A 25247-nucleotide genomic window follows, 5' to 3' on the forward strand; every position below is an offset into this window, starting at 1 on the left:
CAAGAGAATAAAAGGCGATCAAAGCATGGTGTAGGGTTGTGCCCTTGTTTAAACAATTCTGGCTTAATTCCTGAATAATGCTAGGCATAACTTCATGGTGGAAGGTGCAATTAGTCTTTCTACTTGACTTTTCCTGGCACTCAAACATTGTACTTTGAAGGTGAAACTGACTTGTTTTAAATTATACTGCCAATCTGAATGTTTTAATTTTTTTCATCATATTCCCTTTTTTGCTATGTTTGTTATTTATGTAACACACTTCCGGAATAAAAAAAACCACAATCGGGTTTGCATGTTTTCTTTTTACAAAACAATCATTATTCAGCCAGTCCTGTCTGTTTATCATCCCAGGGGTCACAGATGCAACCGCTGGTGATCCTTAAATGGCATCCATGATTATCATCTCCTACCACATAAAGCCACATAAATAATATTAAAACAGTTTTACCTTTCCATCTAAGAAAACACAGGGGCTCATTTATGAGCCCCTGCGTCACTTTTGCGCCACTGGTGCGTCACTTTTTGTGATGCACCAGTGGCGTAAAACATGCGCCATGTTGCGCCATATTTACGAAGTGACGCATCTAGGTAGATGCGTCACTTCGTAAACCCCTGCACTATATTATACCTGCGCCAGGTATAATGTATGCAGGGTGGGCGTACCCCCGCAAGAAAGGGTCGTAGGAGTGGCGCAGCGAAATCTATGAGATTTCGCTGCGCCACTACTAGGACGCCAATGCGTCAAAACCTTACGCCTGCCTCATGGCAGGTGTAAGGGTGACGCAGGCCCTTTCACATCGGGCTTGCCCCATGTGAAAGGAACATTGCTGGAGTTGCATCAGGCTTCCGACACAACTCCAGCAATGCGCCACTTTTTGCACCGACAGATACGTCAGTTATACTGACATATCTGTCGTTCCTTGCGACATGATGCGTCATATTATAAATATGACGCATCATTGGTGTCGCAAGGAGGGCGGACTGAGAAGTGACGCATCGCTGATTTCACGCAGCAATGCGTCACTTCTCATAAATGAGGCCCACAGTTTATATGAAGGTATGTTTAGCGTTTGTCATAACAAATGAATGTATGTTTAAGAAACCACTAAAATTCACTTAAAAGCACAATTAAGAATCAGTTATAGATGCAAAATCAATCTGAAACAAAATCCTCAAATTCCCTAGTTATGGTTAGTTCCGCAAACCATAGCTTACACAACTACCTTTTAAACCATAACTCTCACAGTAAATGTATGCTTATGACCTCACAATATTTATAACTGTAAATGAAAGGACTTCACACGTAGCTTCAAATTCGAACACATACACAATCAACAAGACAATTTGCATCCATAGTGGAGTCATTCATGGCATTAATGCTTTCGTAGTATAGGCTGCATGTACAAAGCTTCGGAACACCAATTTGTTCTGAATCACAAATTGGAAATTCATATTCTATCCGTCCAGTCGTGTTAGGGAAATATTTACAGATTCAGTATGATTAATTTTACCATATATGGAATTGCATTTAGTGACTCAGTAAATTCCGAATCGAGTTGCATTTTGCAAAATTCGCTCCTAGGCAGTGAATAATGACCTCAAAAACAGGATATAGAACACCACATGCTGTGAAGCAAACTAAAGGCCACTGATGTTCAATCAGTGGACATTCGCTCCATGTTTTGCAGAACGTCCTTTCAGTGTTTTCATCTAGCCATTAATTTACACTTCCAACCCCTGAGCTGGGCTGCTCTCCTGCTGAAGCAGAGTTCCGGTGGTAGCCTAGTAGTGGACAGACTGTTCACCTTACTCTAGCGCCTGTCAAAGTACCTAATATAGCACTATTTTTACAAGCGAATGTTATTTCTTTTCAGTCTTGCAGCCCTAAATTGCAAGCTGTCTCAAAAAATGCTGTCTGTATTCCTAATATCCAGCATGAAAAATTGAGCTTTACTTAAAACGTCTATTGTCACCACTATTTGTTTCCTTTCAAATGGCTTTTCCCATCCTTTCTATCATCTCTTATCTTTGAGAACAACCTTCTCCAAGTCACATGCATGTTTTCCTTAATCTCTATTAAGGTATTCCTGCAAGTTGCCACAACTCATGTTAAAGTTCACAACCTCTCCTATTTCGGAAAGTGATCACCTGCAACCTAACAGCGCCTAATCTCCTCTGGCCCATCTATTAGCCCCCACAAACATCTGCATGAACACACATACCGCCTTTCCACACTAATGATCACACCCAACTCCTGTTACTTTAATCTACCACAAATAACTGAAGGAATAGATTTCTTGAGCTCACAAGACCCTCATATCCTACAATAACCAATAACACTGACCAACCACTGATCCTTGAGTTCTGGAGTAGCGTGCCGTTCAGCATTGCATCATTCACAGGTTTACAAGCTGCAGACAGTAAACATTGATGGAAATTCTGCAGTGAAGGAGACTTTAGGGGCCTTCCTGTGCTCAGCAGTTAGGTGGAATGCGAAAGCAGCAGAGATCCCACTGGAGAGACTCTAGTGTTCTGTCCTGATTAATCTTCTGTTTTTATTAAAGTCTGTAGCAAAAGATACGATGAGCCTGATTAAGATGCATATATAGCAAAAGCATGAGTGCAAAATTATACTAGTCTTCTGCTGCCACCTAGTGTTGGAAGTACATTAGCACCTTCCATTTCTAGAGCACAGGGACTATTGCATGAAGTTAGCCCACAAGATGCTTAACGTAGGACTTTACAATTACATTTTACAATCAAAGCAAGTTGCCCACCATTACCAATAGATACAGCATTAGTTAATTAATCACAACATGGACACAAATCATGTGTGCCAGTAAATCTTTTTCCCAAACATTAAAGTTATTTCATTGTAGGCTATTCTGTGTAGCACTCACAAGAATTATCGAAAAGATTTACTGGTACACTTGAATTGTGTTCATGTTGTGATGGAGAGCTCCAAACAGAATGCACATAACTTTAAAAAGAAACTGCCAATCAGTGTAATGTGCTCAGGGAAGGCTGTACAGGAGACCGACCTGATAGTTTTAAGGAAAAGCTCGTGGCTTGGCTCTGAAAACACTGAAGACAATTCAGAACAGAGGGAGAGTCAATAAATATGGAGTTACACAACTCTAGTCGACTTAAAATGGTGCCTTGAACGACCAGTGGTCTTGGTGTGCTAGAATAAAGTCTTCATATAGGCAAAACAAATAGAGGACAGCTTAGCTGTCTGAATAGTAAGGGAGAGGTCATTATCGCACTGAGTCCTAGGTTGCGGAGCGATGACGCCCGAAGCAAAGGAGCCGTACCCAATTGGGAGGGTCAAAGGCCTGTGTGAAGAGTGAAAAACGAGCTACGTCCAGGAAAGGCCAATTCTTGTCTGGATTCAATCTGAAAACAATCAGGTGTATCCAACCCTCCATTCCCATAATTTATTTTTACAGATTTTATTGAACAGGTAATCAAGACTTCTTACAGTCAGCAATACAAGTACATTATTTTCCTACATAGCATTGTGATGTGCTCGTGCCTTCAGATCTTTCCCCCTGCGATGTTGTTTGTCGGCAGCCTCAAGTAGGGTAACTGTTCGTCTTTTCTATCATTAACTGGCCTTTATTAACCTGACCATCATCTGTGATCTCTAAGGACACCGAGCTATGGGCTATAATGCGTTCTCGTCTGCTTTGCAGGAAGCCATGAACTTCCCACCCTCCTCCTCCCTGCCAGGCATGTCATGGTGTTTAATGGTCCCTGCTTATATCTTACGGGTCATTGGGTAGACGATATCTCCAGTGGATCAATTTCAGGTCTCCGCTCATAATGTATGTTGCCTGGGTACTCTTCGTTGCTCAAGCTACACTTGCTCACCCTGCCCATTTTACAAGCTCCCTCTTCCACCTATCTGCTCTGGGGCCCTGTTATGTCTTCAAATGACTATGGATCTCTTGTTTGGCAAGTAAAAGTCCCTGGTCCTCGAATTTACGGGTTACTTTATTTTTAGAAGTGTGGGGGAACCAGTGTAAAAGGTAGTATTATGGCCACTTCCCTCTCTGTCACCTCTGTTAGGACTGTGGCTATCGCCCTCCAAAATGTCTCTAGTTTCGGACAGGTCCAGGATATGTGTAAGAATTCCACTCCCTCCTCACTGCATCGGGGACATACCGCTGTCCTTGTGTTAAAGTATCTGTTGATGCGTCGCGGTGTGAGGTATGCTCAATGAAGGACATACAGGTTAATTAGTTGAAACCTGGCATTTCTAGTGATCTTGCTTGCTCGTTCCACTAGGTCATCCCATGCTTTCTTGTCTATGGGATCTCCTAGGTCTTCTTCCTAGTGTTGCTGCAAAGTATTTAGAGCTGGGAGTGATGCATTAGGGAGTCGTCTATATAAGCAGGTAACTGCAATATATATGTCCCAGAAGGGGACACTACATATTACCACCCTTCTGATAGTGGTGGCACTGAGAACCCCCCCTTTCCATTGCTTTCATATTGCCGCTGTGAAGGCGATGTGTAGCAAAAAATGTCCCTGGGGCAAATCATATCTTTCCCTAAAGTCATTAAACGGCAGCAAGGTGCAGTCTTCATATAGCATTCCAACAGTGGTCACTCCTGATGTTATGCACTCCTTTAGCCCACACCAGTCCCCCCATGTGGCAATTCCTTACAAATGGATAGTGGAATATCTGGGGTGTATGGTTGTCTGGTTTTGGACCTCTGCAGACTTCTGATCCAGCATGTGCGAATCACTTTTAATCCAGTGACATAATCTTTCTCCTTTGTGGGCAGGCGTTGCACCACTCGGGAGAGGAGGTTCAGGCTTGGGGTTGCAGCATCTAGTTGTTAAATTCTCAGCACTCGACCAGCAACCCATTTCATGAGCCATTGCAATTCAGCAGCTATATAGTCTTATTAAGAATCTGGTAAAACCAGTCCTCTCACTGCCTTTGGTCTCGTGAGGGTGGTCACAGCTACGCTGCATCTCCCTACCCCCCATAGGAATGACGTCACCAGTGTTCGCAGGTGTCGGAACATCCTTCCCGGGATCCAAATCGGGAGTGCCCGAAAGAGATAGAGTAACCTCAAAGCATGTTTTCGCACCTCTGATCACTTTTCCCACGTTACCTTCTAATAGGTCTGTTTGGCTATGGTAGACCTATATTCACAGGTTGGGCAGGCATCTGTCCTCCCATAGTACTCCATCTGAGGCCTGCGATCTCTCTCCTCCCACTAAGGTGGGGAAGAGGCATGATTTCACCCAGTTCACTTTAAGTCCTGCCACTCTCCCCAGGGTCGCCAGCATTTCCCTTGCCCCATTGAGATCTTCACTCAAGTTATGGAGAAATAGCAATAAATGATCAGCGTAGAGCGCTATATGATGAGTTTGAACCTGGTAGGAGTCTCCTGTTCTGGCTCTGGCGGCTAGGGGCTCCATGACCAGGGCAAATAGAAGTGTTGATAGAGGAGACCCCTGTCACGTTCCCCTATCCATTTGTAACTTTCTGATATTAGCCTCCCAGCATGGGCTTTAGCACTAGAGTCAGCATAGAGTAAGGCTGTCCATGCAACAAAGTCTGCCCGTTAACCAAATTTCTGCATCACCCATAAGAAATACCGCCATTCAAGACTATCAAATGCCTCTTCTATATCAACTGCAAAGACGCCCATTTCCTCTTTGCAGTAAGAATCTGCCTCTAATATTCGCAATAGTCTCCATACGTACATTGCTGTATTGCAAGACGGTATGAACCGCACGTGATCTTTGTGGATAAGGTCTGACATGTGTCAGGAGACGTGTGGCTAGAATTTCACTTGAATCTTATAATCCAGGTTGAGCATGGAGAGCAGCCTATATGCTGTTATATCATATGCCCGTTTCCCCGGTTTTAGTAACAGGATAATTAGAGCCTCTCTCGTGGATGCCGACTGTTTCCCAGCCTGCTTCGCTTGGTTATACAACTCCACTAACTGGGGGGCCAGGAGGTCAGCATACATGGAATAGAACTCCGTTGGGAATCTGTCGGTCCCAGGCGTTTTGTTCCTGGCCATAGATTTGATAGCAAGTCTCACCTCTCCTAGTTCTATGTCCCTCCCCAGTGACTCCGCTTCCTCTTCTGCAATCGTTGGCAGTGCCACATTTCCTATAAAGGCAACTATTTCTACTTCTGTGGGTGACACTCTACTTTTATATAACTCTGTGTAATAGTCAAAGAATACCCTGTTGATGTCTTGTTGGCGGTACTGTACCTCTCCCTGTTTGTCTCTCAATTTAAGCATAACCGATCCCTGTTTGGCCGGATCGGCTAGCAATGTGTAGTGCCCCAGATGTGTCCCCCTCTGCGTGAGCTCCTGTCATTTACTGTTTATAGTCAAAACAGTGCAGCCTTTTTACATGCTCCACTACTGTTTCTTTGGCTGCTAGCAACTCCTCCTGTATTTCTCGATTCTTCAGTCTTGCCTTCTCAAGCTCCCCGAGTTGTTGTTTGGCTAACTGTGTGTCCCTTAATAGGGTCCCCCTCACTCCTGCCTTCTCAGAGATACATCTGCCCCTGAGTGACACTTTGAAAGCCTCCCACTCTACCATGAGGCTTGTAGCAGTACCTGCATTTTCGTCAAAGTATTGCTCAATAGATGTTCGTATTGTCGCTTGATATATCTGATCTTCCAATACCTCCGTCCTGAGGCACCAGGTAGGAATATCAGGAATACTTTGAATCCAAATAAGACCTACTAATATTGGGTTATGATCAGAGATCGTCCGTGCCAGATATTCATTAGTCTGAATGCATTTGTGTACATCTGGGGAGCACAGCACAGTATTGAGCCTAACATGTGATTCATGTAGATGTGAGAAGAAAAAGTAATATGTATCCCCCTCCAGGAATCTATCAGACCCCATTGGTGTTGCCAGTGTCTGTGCGCTTCAGCTGCTCTACGGATGGGTGAATCCTGCAGGGATGGATGGTAGCAATCCAGGTCAACATCCACAACACAATTGTAGTCTCCCTCCAATATCACTGAGACGGTCAGAGCACGTGCTAGTGTTTAAGAAAGGGTAGCAAAGAAGGAAGTTTGATCAATATTTCGGCCGTATATACTCCCAATCGTCATGTCTTTACCGTCAAGTTTGCCAATGAACATGACATAACACCCTTCAGAGTCAATTAACTGCCTGGTGCACTTAAAGGGGACTCCTGCTCTCACCCATATTAACGCCCCTCTAGCAAATGCTGAGTAACTCGTATAGTATACTTGTCCCCTCCATCGACGCTGTAGTGCTGCCCCTTCTTTTGCATTTATATGTGTTCCCTGCAGCATTGCAATTTGTGCTCCCCTACGAATCAAGTATGAATGTATCTTGTGGAACTTTGTCATGGTGTGCATTCCTCGTACATTCCATGAAATGCAATTGAGGTCTATGGTGGACACCATTGGACTGGCACTAAAGAGTTCCTAAAAAAAAATGTATGCTGTTCCTAGGGGGACTAAGAGGGGGGAAGGGGAAGGAAAAGGGAAAGGGGGAAGGACATGTCAGCAGATGCCTAGTGTTTGAGCATGGAATATATTTATGTATACATGTACGTGCCTCTTTCTCCAGGAGTACTAACTGCCTTTGTCTCTTTTGTTGTACTGTTCATTTATCCTTGGTTCCTTCACCCGGGCAAGACAGTTGCCTACTCCCCTGTCTCCCCCCCTCTTTTTCACCCCTCCCCTTACTCCCCCCTTTGTCTTCCTCCCTCCTCCCTGTTTATATTTACTTTCAGGAGGTCCCAGTCTTTGCCTCATCAAGTAATAATTGACTTGTATGCTGACCTTTCCTTTTCTCTAGGTGCATCTATCTTCGGAAGGTATCACTGTACCTCACTTTTCATTTAAACATTTTTTTTACATACCAGGATGACTATAGCATCCTGACACTGGGGACCGTGACTTTGACCTCTGCTGCATATTATTCGCCGCCCCCTTGAGAGTAGGAGAATTTCTTAGGGCCTGATGAATTGCCGAGATCCTGTTGGACTTTAAAAAAAGGCAAGAAACATGTTGACCCTTCTGCACATTTCACAAGAACTGACACAGGTCTAATTCCTCATCTCAGTTCGTGATTTTTCTAGTCTGTTTTTATCGATGGCCCAGATATTCCGTGAATAAAATCCCCCTGGGGTAGCTTGGAGCTATTTTTAAATTGCACTCCCTGATTCACACATCTACTCACTCCACACAGTTTTGCCCACACATAATATCCTCTAGCTTCACGGCTGCAAACCCGAGAAGACCTCTGGCAAAGAGCCCCCTCGCGGGGCCCGTTGGGCATTGCAGAGCCACCCCAATGAGGATCTGCCCTATGATGAAGCATGACACCCCCAGGGGTGTGTGAGGGCATTTGCTCCTAATCAGAGCTATCCCTGGACGAGCACTCACTCTTTCACTCCCTTCAGCGATTACCTATCCCGACGTGTCCTTCCCCCTTTCTCCTTTTCCTGCCCACCTCTTCAGTCCCCCTAGGCACAGCATACCTTTTGTTTTCCACTTCTGGTCGGGGCCTGTATGCTGGACCTATCAAGTACCCTGTCCCTCCCTGTGAGAATTTACTAAAGAGCTTTCTTACTCCAGACATGCCTGGCCCCCAACTGTAAACCCCCAAACAAATCAACTACCCAACTCCCCCTCCCCAGGACAGGTAATAGTCCAGTGCCCATCCAAACTTCAAGAAAAAAAAAGCACTACTGTATTTGGGGTTGCTGTATCAGCCAGCAGGATTGGGAACCCTGCCCTCTGGTTCCCCCATCTTGTTGGTGCATTTGCCACCCCAGTACCTTATGTATCTCAACTTATTATAGCTAGTTGCAGCCCTCCCTTTCCCAAGAACAAAGCCGAAAGCATATAATCCATTACGTCCATTGTCCCATTCCTCGCAGCAGTCCCTTGTTCATATGATTTAATGAGCTGACTTGGGGGTTATTTTAGGGAGGTCCGTCTCCGAGTCTTCTACAGCTCTGAAGGCCTGGGAGCGGTCTGAACGTCCCTCTTCTTGGTCGCTCCGTGTTGATCTGGGACTAGAAATTGTTTGGCTGAGCTCTGTGACTGCCTTGAGGACTTAGTGCCATTTTCCATTACTTCTGTTGATGACGGTGTCCTAGTTTTGTCTGAGCCTGTCTCTTTTCCTTGACCCCAGGGAGATTCCACGCGATCAGCAACCCGAGCCAGAATTGAGCCATTCCCAAGCATCCCGTGGCGACTGGAAAGACTGCACCCCAGTCGGGGTGACCACTCTCAATCGGGCCGGAAACAGCATTGCATATGGTATCTGTAACTGCCGTAACTTATTTTTCACCGTTAGGAATGTAGTTCTTTGTCTCTTCACTTCCCTGGTGAAGTGAGGGAATGCCTTGATTTAGCTGTTTCCGATTAGGTTAAAGTCTTGGTCCCGGAAGTGGAGCAATTGAGCCACTATCAGCCGTGAAGGAGCGCCTGGTCTAGGGGGTCCTAATGGGACCCTGTGTGCTCTTTCTAATGCTTAGAATTGGGAGAGCCACTCTGGGGGCCACTTCTGTTTTTATCCAATGCTCCAGGAACTGCACCATGTCGCTCCCCTCTTCTCGCTCTGGTATTCCTATTATATGCAGGTTGTTCCTGCGAGAACTACCTTTGCTGTCTTCTGCTCTCACTTCTAAGATCCGCACTTTGGTTTCTATGTCTGACAGGGATTTTCACAGTTCTATCACCTCTGTGGGAAGGTCAGGGATTATCCGCTCTGAATTCCTCACTCTCTCCACCAGTCGGCGGTGGTCATCTTTTAGCAGACTTAGGTCAGTGCCGATGACATAAATTTTAACTTCTAGGGCTTTATGGGACGCTGTGATAGCCTGCATGATGTCTGTTAGCGTCGGGCATACATGGGTGACTTCTTTCACCACTTCAGCACTGTCTTCCTCTTCATCTGTATATGCACTCACCCTGCCCATGTCAAAAGTATTATGACCTCTCTTTTTTGGTATTTTCCCCATGTTGCACAATCAATTTCCCTCCCCGCATGTTGGACATTGAACAGAGGTGAGGGGTGTTTCTCTGTTGCTCCTTGATTCTCACTGTCACACAGTGCTACACTTCCAGTTCTTTCCCGGGATCACAGAGTTGGCTCTGCTCCCTCAGTAGGTTATAGTTTGTGGGATCTGGGAGCGTGTGATCAGTAAATGGTTATGGCGCATGAGGTCCCTTGGCCCGCTTGATATCCCCGTTGGTGTCACAATTCTCCCCTTTGTCTGCACGCCTCCTGCTCTCCAGGTCCAATGCAGTATTAGGCTCAGCTAGCTCCCGGCTACTCCACTCACGCACCATGTTGTCAGAGTAGACTCATGATGGGTCCCCCGCTGCCTACCTCCTCAATCCTGTTCCCCCTGTTCCTCTTTATGTTCACATGCAGGTACAGCAGCTGTGGGACCCATGAGATGTTTTGCCATGCCACTCTTTGTTAGGGCTGCAGCATGCGATCGCGTGTGGCCCTCTCGCAGCTTGCTTTCTGCTCTGCAGGTTCCCTTGTGCTACGCTCTTTCATGGGTTACGGTGTTCACCGCGGGGTCTCAAGTGCTTTCCACTGGCTCCACTCCCACGCTGACCAGGGCGCAGTCCCACCTCAGGCCCCTCCGCAGCCCACCTTAAGTGTCGTGACTTCCCGGGTCCTTTGTGTACTTGAACCACGGCCGTGCCCGCCAGGCCCTTCCTCGTTTAGGTACCTACTGGTGATTCACTGCCCGGTCCTCTGGCTACACCGCAGCCCGGCAATGGGCCTTTGGTTTGTATTCAGCAACGCCGCACCTGCAACACCGCTCCTTGGGCTGCTGGCCCTTCCTGCATCTCCACAGGCCTCTTCACTGTCTGCCCGTCTCTCCTCGCTTAGGCCAGCATACGCTGGGCCGCGAGTAACTCCTGCTGGCTCCCCCTTCTGTGCACAGCTGTTTGCTTAACCTCTCAGTAGACCCCGCACAGCCTACCTTTGTGGCAGTGTTCTCCCTGGATTTCCGTGCGTCCGTGAGCAAGGGCGGTTGCTGCTGGGCTTGTCCCCCTCAGCCCGCAGCTCTTTACCTCGAAGGGTCACCCCGCAGCCTGCTTTCTTTTCAATAGTTTCCTCAGCGTTGTAGTCACTCACAGGTTGCAGGGATATCTTCCGGGCTCAAGTGCGTTCCACCTGCTCCCTCTTAACTTATGGGCAGGTGCACAGGCTCGGAGCGGACCACCCTGTGTCCCATCTTCTGCGTTGCAACGTCTCCGGCCCTCCTGGTAATCAAGGGCTATGCTTATGCCTAATGGGCCATCTCCGGCAGAGTGTTGCCAGTACTGCACCGCTGGGTCCTTTGGGTCCTTTATAGTGTAGTAAGAAGTTGTTAAGAGGTGCCCTCGGGTTGCTGCGCTTTGGGCCTCCGGCCTTGGTGGCTACACTGCGAGCGGGCTCCCAAAGTTAGCTTTCAAAGTCGGGAGCGGCCGCCATTATGTCGTAGTCGTCCCGAGGCTGCATCATTCTTTGTCGTTCGCCGCTCTGTCTGTTGGGCGGGGCCCCTGTCTACTCAGAGAAATTGTTCTGGGGTGTCTCCTTCACCCTCACACTGAGCAGTCATCGGTGCTGGGGCTCAGAAGAATGTCGGATGGGGGATCCCGGGGAGAGGGCTTCACAGTCCGCGTCAGGCTATATACATCGGCGGTTAGCCACGCCCCCTCCATTCTCATCATAGAGTCCTTAAAAACCGAGACAGCATCAAATACAGAGTCCTCCAAAGAAATCAGTATATCCATGTCACTTGCGTAGCTCATTAGCAGCCAAAGATGGACATCAAGGTTAAAAAATCTAAAGCTGAGTGACACAGCCAGGAGGATTTCCTGAGATACAGGTTTGAAAGGGGTGCAGTTAAACAGCTAAGACCCCAAGTCCACAAGAAGCCCCAATGCTCTTGAAGTCACAAATCATCTAGCACAGAGGCCAGATCAGTTTTCGAGCTGCGGATGGCCAATACTCCAGCTGCGTCTCGTAGACTGTCATGTTGCTCTCCAGAAAATGAATGGTCTTCTTCAGAATTTTATTTGGAGAACAGAGCAGTGAGATTGACTCATATTTGTAAAGCATTGTTGTATCAGCATTAGTTTTCCTCAGCAGCTGCAAAAGCAAAGCCTGTATCCAAGGTAGCAGAACAATTGTATATTGACAAACAATTTGTTACAAAGTACAAGAATGGCCTCAAGCAATGCTGGTGGTATATTATGGAGGAGCCAAGGAGTTAGGGGTCAAAAGGAGACCCTAATGAAATTGATAAAGGGAAGTCCATCAAGTTGTATTAAAATTGCAAGGAGGTAGAAAAGAATTTGACTCAGGAAAAGCACTCATAAAAGCGATTTTATTCGTGATCTGTATAGATAAAGAAAAATTATCACAGATAGCCTTGATCCTGTCCTTCAAAAAGACTTGCAGCTTGTTACACATCTCTCGAAAGGCTTCCAATAGAGGGCCTGTGTACTTGAAGAATTTTGAAAACACAAAAGTTAGATTTTTATTCAGATATTTAAAAAATAATCTGTCAGTGCCACCTGTAGCTTTGACTTAGCTCTTGATTTAGATTTCGTAAGACAGGTTATTCCATCACAGCAGTGACAAATATCCCATCTGCTGAAATATAAATGCCATAGGATATTATGGGATTTATATTTCGGTGGATGGGATATTAGTCACCGTTGTGACGGAGTAACCCGTCCACTGAAACCAAAATGAGGCCCTTACTCTTATGTTGATATCCCCTCTGCCACTCGTGATTCAGTCTTGTACACTCTAGTTCAGCTAACTTTAAATCAGCAGTGTACCATGGAGCTGTGTGGCGAGACCTGGCAGCGAGATTAACCAAAACTGGGAAGTCGAAATCTAAAGTGGTTGTAATCCAGTAATTACATTGAAACAGATCTTCCTTGACAGTGTAAATATGTCGTAAAGTGACGCATCGGCGGTGTACAGTTGTCAGAAGGGGCTTGTAAATCAGCCCCCATGAATGTTTAGCAGCATTAATACCTTTCACTTTGGACACCAGAGGATATTTTTTTCTGGTGTGTACCAAACATGAACAGGGAAGTCTTGACATTTTTTTTTATCCCATCCCCCATTTAGATAAACAACCATTGTGCGCTCTCAATAGAACTTCAGATCAGGAAGACAATGAAGTGACAAATCTGCTCTACCAGAATGATTCCGGTGATTTATGCCTTCAGGACCAGGGGCAGAATGCTCTCTCTAGTAGCACCTGCCTCTTCCTCTGATTCCTGGGCTAGGGGATGAGGGTGAGGATGGAACCTGGTGGCGAAGCTGAGAACTCTATGATATGCTTCGACCCTGGGCTCAGCATAGTCAAGACTTATGATGCCTAGCTGGGCAAGTTGGCATTTTGGCTCATCACCCCAGATTACCTGGGTATGAAAGCAAGATCTTTTGGAAGTTGGATCATACATCCTGGGCTTGGAATGATGTGAAGGTTGTGAACTCGTCTCTGAAAACCTGGTGTACTGCTTAAAAGTGTGTGAGTCTTTCTGGTTCTTAATTTATTTAAAACCTCCACCAGCTGGTTTCTAGATATGTGTTATCCAAAAATAGCATTGTCAACTACCTTCTAGTTACATGTGAGCAGTCACCACCCTTTAACCCCTACTTGAAGCCATCGCCGCTGTCTTCAAATTGTTAACAGTTACATGCGAGAGAAATTTGGCTTGTACGTTTGTCGGAACGTTTGAGTACCCTACTCCCTCCTGCAGGCCATAGATATAGCTTGAAAGGCCCAAAGCAGGCCCAATAATCCTTCATCAGTGCCTCTTTTGCCTTCTTAACCACTGAATTGGACATCATCATACCCTACATCGCTATTGCCATCTGCCCGGTGCCCGGCCACATTCACAAACAGTGTATCCAGTCCAGGCCCTGGGGTCTATCCAACTCCTCTTTGGCCAGACAATACAGACGGCCAATCAGTTAAGGGATAGATTTATTATGGCTTTGCAGCGGTGCAGTTTCATAAAAAGTGATGCAAACCAATACAAAGTCTTGAGTGGGATTTACTTTCCGGTGCAAATTTAAATTTGTGCAGGAAGGTAGCCCTAAAGTAATACAAAGTAGAGCCACTTTGGGTCAAGGGGGCAGCTCAGCCATGGCACATGGGCATTCCAATGCAACCACTCATGGATGGGCAGACAAGGCTTTGACCCAAAAATGTATGCCGCTTTGAGGCAGGAATAACGTTTGAGAAAAGTATATTTACGTTAAACAATAATGGACGAACCCAATTTATGTGTGGCACAATTACTAGTAGGCAGTGTTTGGAACCCACTGGGTTTGTTAAAAGACCCCTCACACACCAACCTGGTTGGTGTACTGCTTCATCATTGGGGTCCCAACTGGGTGGCCGAATGCCCCCCGGTTGTGCTACGACGCCTGATTACAGCGGAGCTGGTGTGGTGCAAAGATGTGATGTGATGTGAATTAAAATTATCTCTGAGAATCCTTGCCTCTATATTTTTATTAATGGTGGCTCAGGATATGATTAAAAATTGTTTGTGATGCAACTAAAAATAATTAATTATCTTGTAGTTGTCTATGTGATAGGTCTACATGTTTCAGCCCGTAGCAGAATGTAGGGGGCGGCTTTCTTCAGGACCGGTAAAAGTGGTGAGTGGCAAAGTGAGTAGTGTCACGTGAAAAGTGAAAACAATGAAAAACTAGTACCTACACACACGCTAAGGTGTGTGGACTGCGTGTCTACGTAATTACGGACACTTATGAAAAAAGGACCTGTGGGAAAAAGGAAACAGCACAGAACATGTATATACACATGACAAATAGACAGAATAATTGCAGTGGTATTAAGCAACATAAAATGCAATCTTAAGTGCTATGGTCATCCAATTTGACCTACTAGGTGATCGTACCTATAGATGCAATACAAACATATGGTGGGCATGCTGCATGCTGAGGTAGTGCAGCAGCTAGTATGATAGTATACAGTCTTAACGTTGCTATGAGGCTGTGGGACTTCCACGTGACAATCTAGTGGCAACCAAGGGTTGTCACGATGTTGGCTTTGTTCACCGTGATGTACAGTGCTGCAGCGCAATAGTGTGGAAGCTTTCCACAGTGGTGGTGGAGTTGTGCGTGGGCGTCATTTAAGTGAACGCACATGTGAGGAAGCCGGCATAGTGCCGTCATGCGGAGCACTGAGCTATCTAAGTTTGCGTTATTAAAAACAAGGAAAGCGGAATCGCTTCAATCAGCAGCGCTTATGTTAAAAGATATAATTACACTATGATTGAGCTAAAGTAGCTGATCGGGGCTCGGGAGGAGTTCGCTCCTCTGTCAGACTCTGGGGAGACAGAAAAATCGGAGTGAGAGGCATGTGAGCTGCCAGGTCAAGAATGCTCTCGGATAGCCTCTATGTACTATCAGTCGCGCAACCTTACTAGGTATCAGAGCGCAACCCGCCAAAAACCTGTTGTGGTCTCCCGTCGTCCCGGATGGTAATGGGGGCCGGCTGACACTCACGCAAGCGTGATGGGGATGTCTGGTTGACATCGAGCGCTCATGCGCAATTGAAGGGCAATAGCACGACAATGAGGGCTTGATCTTACAATGATGGCAGTGTGTTCATGGGCTAAAAATGAGCAGAATGTGGCCCATTGCGCCAAATGGAGCGCTTGATCAAGTAGAGTATAAGGCTCTGCTAAGTGCTAGAAAGTGGTAAAAGCAAGCACAGTGAAATAAGTGGACCGCAACTCGAGACCCATGGTAGTGGACTGTGCTTAGCAAGAGGGGGAACCTCAGGGGTGAGACCACTATGGTCTACTGGTGTGAGTCGCGCTGCCTAGTCGGTAAAGTGGTCCACTTATTTCACCCCTTAAATCTAAAAATACTCTTACAACTCTATACCCCTAATCACCCTTAACCCCTAAAATGCCCTTATACCCCTAGCCACCCCTAAACCCTTAAAAAAATACTCTTACCACCAATGTTCCCTCTAATTTATTTCCTCTGTGTGCGGCAGTGGAGGGTCTCTGTGCGCTGCAACCTTGGCCATGTGCGCCAGGAACCAGACCGCGCGCGTGTGCAGCGCCAAATGTCACTCCAAACGTTTACTTTAAAAAGTGAAAAGATGGTGCATTTTTACACATACAGCGCCACGTTAAGGGTCTTAAGGTCAGTTTGCAAATTGGATAAACACTCCATGACATGAATTGGTTACACAGACAAGTACACTTCAGGTTTAGAAAAGCACAAGACTCCAAGGGGCATATTATCAAGAACGGCGTTAAAATTATCGCCGCTTTAGCGTCAGGAAACTGCAGCTAAAGCGGCGATAATGGGCTTGATAATATGCCCTTGAGAATTCCAATAGAAGCCCATGTTCTGGTGTGAACCTCGGCTTCTATTGGAACGCTCAAGGGCATAATATCAAGCCCATTATCGCCGCTTTAGCGGCAGTTTCCTGCTGCAAAGCAGCGATAATTTTAACGCCATTCTTGATAATATGCCCCCAACGGTGGTACCATCATAAGATTTTACTAAAGATTCTTAACTGGAGCACTGTTCATTGGGTGGGGAAATGTTGCCCCTTTTGTTACTTGCAGTTTAAATTCTAATATAGAAGAGTAAGCTATTAACTATCAAAGAGCTGCATTTCCTCTGCGGGAGGGTGTGAGGTGTGTTCCATGCTTTGTTTTCCCGTTGCCCCCCTTTACCGCTTCCGGACAAGAACTGCTTTCGACACTGTATGTTGTTCCCCGTCCTGGGAAGAGCACGCTGCTATTTCGGACTCTCATTGCCTTGAGTGTGTTTTATATTTAATAGAAAATGAAACTGTTGTTTCCGATTGCTCTTGGCCTATGGCCACGGCCTGTTATATGTGCTTACGAACTGCTGGGCGCATTGCCTCTGGTTCATTTGAATGTGTGGCGTTGCACTGCGGGCCCTCGGGCTCTATAGCGGCCGGCCCTGGTCGTTGTAGGCCCTTGTCTGTATTTTATTGTGTGCTAACGGTTTCTAATAAAAAAAAATAAAAAAAAGAGCTGCATTTCCATTCATTGCAATGGCAGAAAACCTGCGACAGACCACCCGAGCGGAAGAGTAATATAGCTTTTGATTGTAAGAACGTAAGGGTGTTTTTGAACAGTAAATAGAAAAATTCAGCCTGAAATTTAAAAATCAGCATCAAGAGGAATAACCTTCAATCATGTTTTACTTGCAGATAAGTTTAAACAAAACACAGAACAAGGCACAGTAGGGCAGCCGATTCAAGGGAGTTCCTCAAATACTAAAATAGATGCCTAAATAACAGCCAACCTCTATACGTCTCAAACCGCAAAGTGACTAGCTAGAATTCAAGCTCTGCATTTTTGACCCCATACCTCCTGCTATGCTGTAGGTACCACAAGGGAGAAGGGCTGCAGCTTGCACCACACGCACTGCAGCCTCGCAGAGTAACTACATTTAATACAGTTAGTGAGAGTGCGTGTGCCAGAGTATGGGAGCGCATGCCTGAATGTGTGTGACTGGCACATTTCCAGTATAAAGCCGGCGCTGGCATAATGTTGATAATTCTTTGCAAGTTAAGGGAATCCATGGTATGATGGTGCCTACCATTTGAATAAAACTAGCTCAAGCATAAGGGTGGCATCTCCAGGCATCTATGGCACGATGATGCCTAACCCTGGGATAATGCCACCCCCCTCTTGCATAATTGCAAGGACAAATCCAGCACTGTCAGCAGGAAATGGGAGTCTTTGCCTACACTCAAACGTGTTTTTGAGTGTGTTCTTCATCTATGTTTACACTTTGCTAACATACAAAAAATAGTTAACTAAGAATATAGGCTCTGCGCTGTTCAATCTACTAATCCAAAAACACTTCTGCCATACTCTTTACAACATACAATGCATTTCAGCTGGGAGCTAGGAACATTGAATTGTATACGGAATTTATAAAGCGCAGCTATCACCCAACGGGTATCTTGGCGCTAGTACGTAAATCCTCAACAGGCTGTGGGGGGAAGACAACATGGACTGGCAGAGCGGCTCCCGCGTACATTAGACTCTGGGAAACAGACATGTTTTAATCTTTTTCCTAAACTGTAGCAGATCAGACCTCTGTCTACATTCCAAAGGACCTCTTCCTCAGATTCCCTCACTGCCACCCTCCAACAGGGCCCCTAATCTTTACTTAGCCCCTCTCTCATATGCATTTCATTTGTTGTATAGCTCTACTCAGATCAGTGTAGTGTGTGTCAGTACTTTACACCACGCACACATTATACAGAGACAATGAATCATACAAGTATGTAAATCAGTCTACAGGGAATGTCACATAAGCCAATGAGGATTACAAGGTGTAGGAATCACATGTCATCCATACTGGTGGGCAGTATATTTTAAGAGGGTTTGGTCTGGGGAAACACAACCTTAGGATTTAAAGAGTATTCCATGGGGATCAGCTTTACTGATAAAAATGTATATCTGCCGAAACATACTCATTTTAGCAACATTTGAATGATGAAAGACTGGGGAAGTACTAACTATATCACAAAACAAAAAAAGCCAAGTTCTAACTATACCATTCATGTTTGTCTGCAGCTCTTTGATGACAGTTCATTGGTCACTGTCCTATGTTAGGATTGTAACTTCTGAACTGCAAGTAACACAAGGATCTCTGTGACAAAGGCAGTAACCCACTGAGCTATCCACATAAAATACAGTTCACCTGACAGACAAATGATTGCTCTCCAGCAGGATCACCAGTGTTAGCTGGGTATTGTGTACTGTCTTATTGTTGTCCTGCATCGGCCATGATAATGATAAAAACTGTTTAAAGAAAGCACACACTGTGCAGATTTTAAAAAGAAAAAAAATGTAGTAACACATTCTCGTACCTACTCCATTAGTCAAACTTTGTGTCACAGCCTGATGTGATAAGCCGCTGCAGGGGTCAGGAAAGGTAAATAGGAATAAATAAACTTCTTCTCTCCTGCGCTGCATAGAAAAAGAAAAATCCATGCAACAGAACAGTAGGCAAAGGTTACCATTGTCAAAGAAAGGATTTGTCACCTTTCGCCATGTGGAGATGAAGGGGTGAAAAAATAAATAAAGCCAGGTTAACATGTAAATGGTATTTTAAAGACCTGTGAAGTACTCGGGTGCGGCCACGATAATCTCTAAAACTGTCTGTGTGTGCCCGGGAAGCTGTCTCGTCCCGGGCTGACACACACGAGGGGGGGGGGGGGTTGCAGCACTTTGAGCCCAATGGCGTTGCACGCCTGCCTTCAAGCCCTCACTGCGAGGGCCAAGGCTCCTGTTTGGCTAGAACCGGGCCTGGTGGGGAAGAGTGTGGGCTTTTGTTTAAGTATTTATGTTAATCACAGCTCATGAAGGGGCTGTGATTAACATGAATACTTAAACAAAAGCCCACAATCTGCCCCGCAAGTGCCGAAAGGCGTAAGCTCCCAAGCTCGCAAGCACCAAAGCCCGCCTTACCTTGACTCCCGAATCCCGCCACACCGCATCAAGGAAGTGGGTGATTTGCGCGCTGTTCGCTTTTTTAAAGCAGCGGCGCGATTCACTCACGGGATGTCGTGGGTGTGTGCGAGCTGCACATACGGCAGTGCACGCTCACGTTAAGAGGTGCGCGCGCGCACCTTAACGGGAACAGTGGTGGCTAGCGTTAACCCTAATGACCCTGAAGAAATCACACTCTCTACAATATATCAGACCATTATGGCCCATCGTGAGAAGACATTTGCCGAGAGCTCCAGGACTCAAGGTGCGTGTCGTAAACTTCAGAACTCTATACGCAGGATTGCAAAGACGTGCTCAGATTTCGCAGTGAGAATTGGGGAAGCAGAGACCAGAATTTCTCAGCTGGAAGACGAGTTGACCGTACAGAAAAATCTGACTGAGTCTATGAAATCCAGGAACCCAAAGTGGATAAGTAGTATCGGAATGTATAAGTTGTTAATTTGAGTGGTGGACATGTGATTCTGTTAGTTAGACTGCTGGCTGATTGTCTGCCACCTGAGCCGATTCCGGCAGATACCTCTGCTTCAATAAAAGGCAGTGGAGAAAATGCATTCTCCCCACTCTGTTTTTTTCAAATCTCCCACTTGCCTGCTTTGAAATGTGGGCATGCGGGCTATCATATCTGCAGCGCTGCCAGGGAGTCTCTCGGGATAGCAGCAGTATAAAGTTAAAGGCAGCATTCCTGCGCCAGATCTCCAGAGATGAGTAGAGATAACCAGCAAAGTCCCACAAGAACAGAGCCTTGTGGCCATATAGGGAGGCCGGTCTCGAGACGCAGCAGCTCCAGGGAGCTGGGGCAGACATGGAAGCTGCAGACACAGGCTGGCCTCGGCCCAGGGTCGGATTGGTAACACAGGCACTCGGGAAATGGCTGAAGGGCCAGTAACCGAGTTCAACTGTGGGCTGCTTTTTTGGGCAGCCTGGGGGCTGTCTGTGCTGTTAGGATGCCCCAGTGGGGGCCTGAGTGACCTTTCTAGAGGCAGATGGGCAAAGGTATCACTCCCTTTCTCTTGCTGGGCCAGCCCATAAACGTATGCTGATTGAGCAGGGGGCCTGAGCAGAAGGGGGTCTCACTTGCATTCATGTGTGGTTCAGCAGTGTGAACTAATCTGTGCATCTAAGTGAAGTTAATAAAACATGCCTCCACCCCCTTTCTTTTCATAAAAGTTCACGTGTTTTGCGGAAGGCAATACACGAATGTGGGCCACTTTTTTTTGGTGTGCCTGGGCCGATTTTTGATCCCAATCCAACCCTGCCTCGGACTGTAGATGGACGAAGAGGTGTCCTGGCACGCTGGTGCCACCAGAAGAACAGAAAGCCACGTGGGTTTAAGCAGCTGGCACAGTATAAATGTTTTCATTCATTCACACACTGCAGCGCAGTGACCTAGCGCCAAGGAGTGTGGCCGTGTCACATGATCATCACATGGGATATATATGTTCTGCAGACAATTTACAATCCATCTGGATCGGGTACTTCAGTCCTTCCAGTGTATTGCAACCAGAGCAATTAAAAGGCAAGTTTACGTAGAATAAGCTGCAAACGGCACTGAACCTTCTTCACACATGGGCAAGACATTTTAAAATAAAGTTGTGCTCCTTCGCACTTGTGTTTTCTGCACCGGCTTCATTTATTCGCCGCACTCCCTCAAACCTCTGAGCCTCGTGACTGCAAAAACGGGTATCAGTTATCTCTATCAATTCTGTAAAAGACACCACCAAAACTTTGATTCCACGCCCTCTTGCCTTATAAGATCCCTCCATTACTAAAAGCCACTGACTACGACAACACGATTCCTTTCTCCAAAACGAAGCCCTTCTCTCCTTACACTCTCACCCTCACTCACCATCATCAGTGCTCCCACTCTCTATAAATGAAAACAATCTTAATGCAGGTAAATAGCTGTCCATCAACATCACCCCCTGCAGAGATGGATGCCACTAGCTGCAAAACCCTGCTGGTGCTGAACACACCAACATTGGTTCTGCCACAGGCGCAGCATCCAGGTAGCTACAATAGTCTAAGGGTCATTAGGGTTAACGCTAGCCACCACTGTTCCCGAGTGAGCAAGTACAAATGTTAGCAGGGCCATTATCGCAGACAACCACCACAAACACCCGCAAAGAAATGCAAAGGTGATGGTGCCTAAACATGAAGAGGATTCTCAGGTGGGTGGAAGCTGTGCCGGGTTTAGGGTGGTGCGAGGGTGCACGGTTACTGACAAATGGCATCCGTTAAAGAATCCTTCACGGACAATGGGCAGACGGCCGAAATTACGTACGGTTGGTCACCCTATGCTTCAAAACAATACAGCAAGTTTAAAACCACGGCGTGTGCTTTGTAGGGTAATCGGCCTGATTTGCAGACTTGCTGTATTGTTTTGATAGTAAAGCGAGGCTGCGGGCAGATTGAATGCTTTTATTTAAGTATCCATGTTAATCGCAGCCCCTTCACTAGCTGCGATTAACATGGACACTTAAACAAAAGCATTCAAGCTGCCCACAGCCTCTCTTTACTATCAAAACAATACAGGAAGTTTGAAAACAAGGCCGATTACCCTACAAAGCACACGCCGTCGTTTTAAACTTGCTGTATTGTTCTGATAGTAAAGCGAGGCTGCGGGGGAGATTGCGTTGATTTTATTTAAGTATTCATGTTAATCGCAGCTCGTGAAGGGGCTGCAATTAACATAAATACTTAAATAAGGGCACACAATCTCCCCCACAGCCTCGCTCTACTGATCAAAGAATACAGCAATCAGGGCAATACAGAAGCCCCAACAAAAGGAATTGGCCGCATTACCTCCGCTCCTGAGTGTTCCACTGCAAAGTGGTCACTTCCGCCGCCGTCCTCAGTCTGGAAATGCCCGTTTTTCGCGCCACGCGTCTTTTAAAAGTGGCGGCAGCGCGAATTCTCTCGTGGGAAGTGCCATCTGTGCGCGCTGCACACATGGCACTGCGCGTTTGAAGGTAGAGAAGTGCGCGCACGTGCGCACATTAGTGGGAACAGTGCTTACCACCCTATAGCCCGACATGTCCATAAACCCTAAATACACATTGCCCTATCCTCATACCCACCGCAGAACCCTAAAAACACCCTTGCTACCCAATACCGCTTTGCAACCCTGAATCCTAAAATCACCCTAACCATTCTACCAACCCCATACCCTAAAAAATACCCTTCCCACACAATAAGTTGGGCCCTAACTTAATTTGTGAAAATGTCCCACTTTTATCACAGTGCAGTTTTGGCACATTAAATTAAATCGTATTTCTATATCAACTGTGACAACTTCTTGTCTCTAGTTCTCTTAATTTAGTACACATTTTCACCCCCAATTCATTAGCTTCCCTACATCCATAACTTCCAACTTTCTATTTAATAGGAACTCTCTGATAAAAATAAGTAAGGTGGCCAATATTGGGTGACTCTTCCTATAAGATGATGTGACTGACATAGCTCACTCAACTCGGGCACTTCTACAAAGCACAAAACTTGGATATTTAACACGATGCTTTGGAAAATCTAAGCATTTAGGAGTCATCTCACTGCATTCACAGATGAGTTATTGGAAATGAACAAGAGTTGAGGTTCCCAGGGCAAAACAAATGCTTGGGAATATTGGCTAACTTCATAAAAAGAAGAAAATATCAAGGTTGCATCTATTTTAGATATACAATCAAAAACCTGCGGGGCACTGTTCCTAGGGAGGAGTGTAAAGTGTCACTCACTCCCTTGAAAAGAAGAGAAGAGAGAAATGGGTAACCTCGGTCTAGGACTCTATAGAGACAAGGAAGAACAAGTTGTGTTCCTTGTTGCCCTCACACACCCCGAAGGATGTTATGCTTCATCATTGGGCATTTGCTCCTCATCGGGCCGGCGCTGCAATGCAAAACGGGTCCCCCAAAGGGCCACTTTGTTGGAGATCTTCTACGAACTGCCGTTTTGTGCATGCGGGTGTGTAGGGGGGAGTCCTAAGTGAATAGGTGCGTGCAGTGATCTAAAATTGACTAAGGGTTATGTAAAATCATGTATAATTGGAATAGCTGTATTTTATTATGATATTTTAATGTAATTTTATAGATGATCGGATTTTATTGAATTCTGTGCTTTTATGATTTTATTATTTTCTAAAATCGAATAAAGCATTTATTGATTGATTGACTAAGGGTTACCAGGAAAATGTGTTTTAATGTGGCGGTACCCTTGCCAAGCTAAAAAACCCTTAGGTTGTGTGTTACCTCATGAAGCGTAATGTGCCTGGGTAACTTAGACGGTCAACATGTTTCGCACCTCCATGGTGCCGTGGGATCCGTGGCGCTTCTTCAGGACCAATAAACATTGTGTAATGGAAAGTGCATGTGAAAAAATTGTAAATAGATCAAGAGGATGAATTACCCTCTGAGAGATCAGTGCCGGGCCAAACCTGTGAATCCTACAAGTGGGCTACAACTGAATAGTTGAAACTGCTGTCTGATCGTCAGCGTAGGAGAAAGAGAATGAACACAAAGAGAGGACATATATCAGGCAAAGAACGCAGTATAGTAGCATGCCAAGGATATAAGTCGAATCACAGAATGTAGGATGCATTCTGTGAAGACATGATAGACAAGGCTGATAGAAAATGCCAAAAAGTCACATGTACAGGAGCGGCCATATCACGGGGGCGGGTAGTGTGTACCGCACACAACTCAGACACGAAAATGTCAGGTGTGGCGCAATAGTATCGCCGCCCACCCCCGAGCATGCCACAGCCGTGACATTGCTTAATTGTCAGGTAACCCATGTTCGTGCCACATGACGAGCTGGTCATGGCAAGCGCCTGTCACACACAGTTATATACACCAACAAAGCGCTGCGAGAGAGTTTTGCACCTGATGTGATATTCACGAGTGCGCAGTGCAGGCATGTCCAATTTCAGTCTATTGCACTGAGCACGAATCCTGCCCCCCCTTTTTTTTGTTTTTTTGTTTTTTTGTTTTAGTATATAACACATGGTTGTGCATGCATTGCGGTACCCTTACCTAAATGCAGACGGAGAAGTACTCCATGGGTTAAGACCGTGGGGTGCCCGCACCTTACCGGGCTAAGGGGAGAGAAAACACATGAAGAACAAGAGCACAGAGCGTCAGATTATTACCCGAACACACAGACCGGTATCCAGTGGACTTACTGTTTCAGGTAGCAGAGGTTCTACTCACACAATGACTCGGGTGTCGGCTTGTAACACACATACTCCGTCCTCACGTCTGCCCGAAAACTAGTAGGGACAGGCGGAGGCCATCCACTAATAGGTAGGGAAGGCGGGCGGTCCCTGCATCTGGTATGCGTAGTCATGCTCGATTGTGGTGTGTCTACGTGTGGTGTAGTGCGCATGCACTTTAATGATCCAGCGGAGTGTGTTAGGAATGGGCATGTGTGCCACAGTAGTGTTTTCAGGTTAGTGTTATAGAACAAAGCAAGTCACGCTAGTTTGAGGGAAAAAGAGATGCTCTGTATTTGGAGTCAGGCGAGGGGGGAAGCGCCCTCAACACTAACTAAGCGCTATAAAAACAGATTTTGATTCAAACAGCATAGCAGCGCAATCACACACTTACTGAGCGCTATAAAACAAGTTTTAATATCAACACCATGGCAGTGTATGGTTACGTTATCATCACGTAGACGGAG

The sequence above is a fragment of the Triturus cristatus genome, chromosome 6, assembly GCF_964204655.1.
Source record: "Triturus cristatus chromosome 6, aTriCri1.1, whole genome shotgun sequence".
In the NCBI taxonomy this organism is placed as follows: Eukaryota; Metazoa; Chordata; class Amphibia; order Caudata; family Salamandridae; genus Triturus; species Triturus cristatus.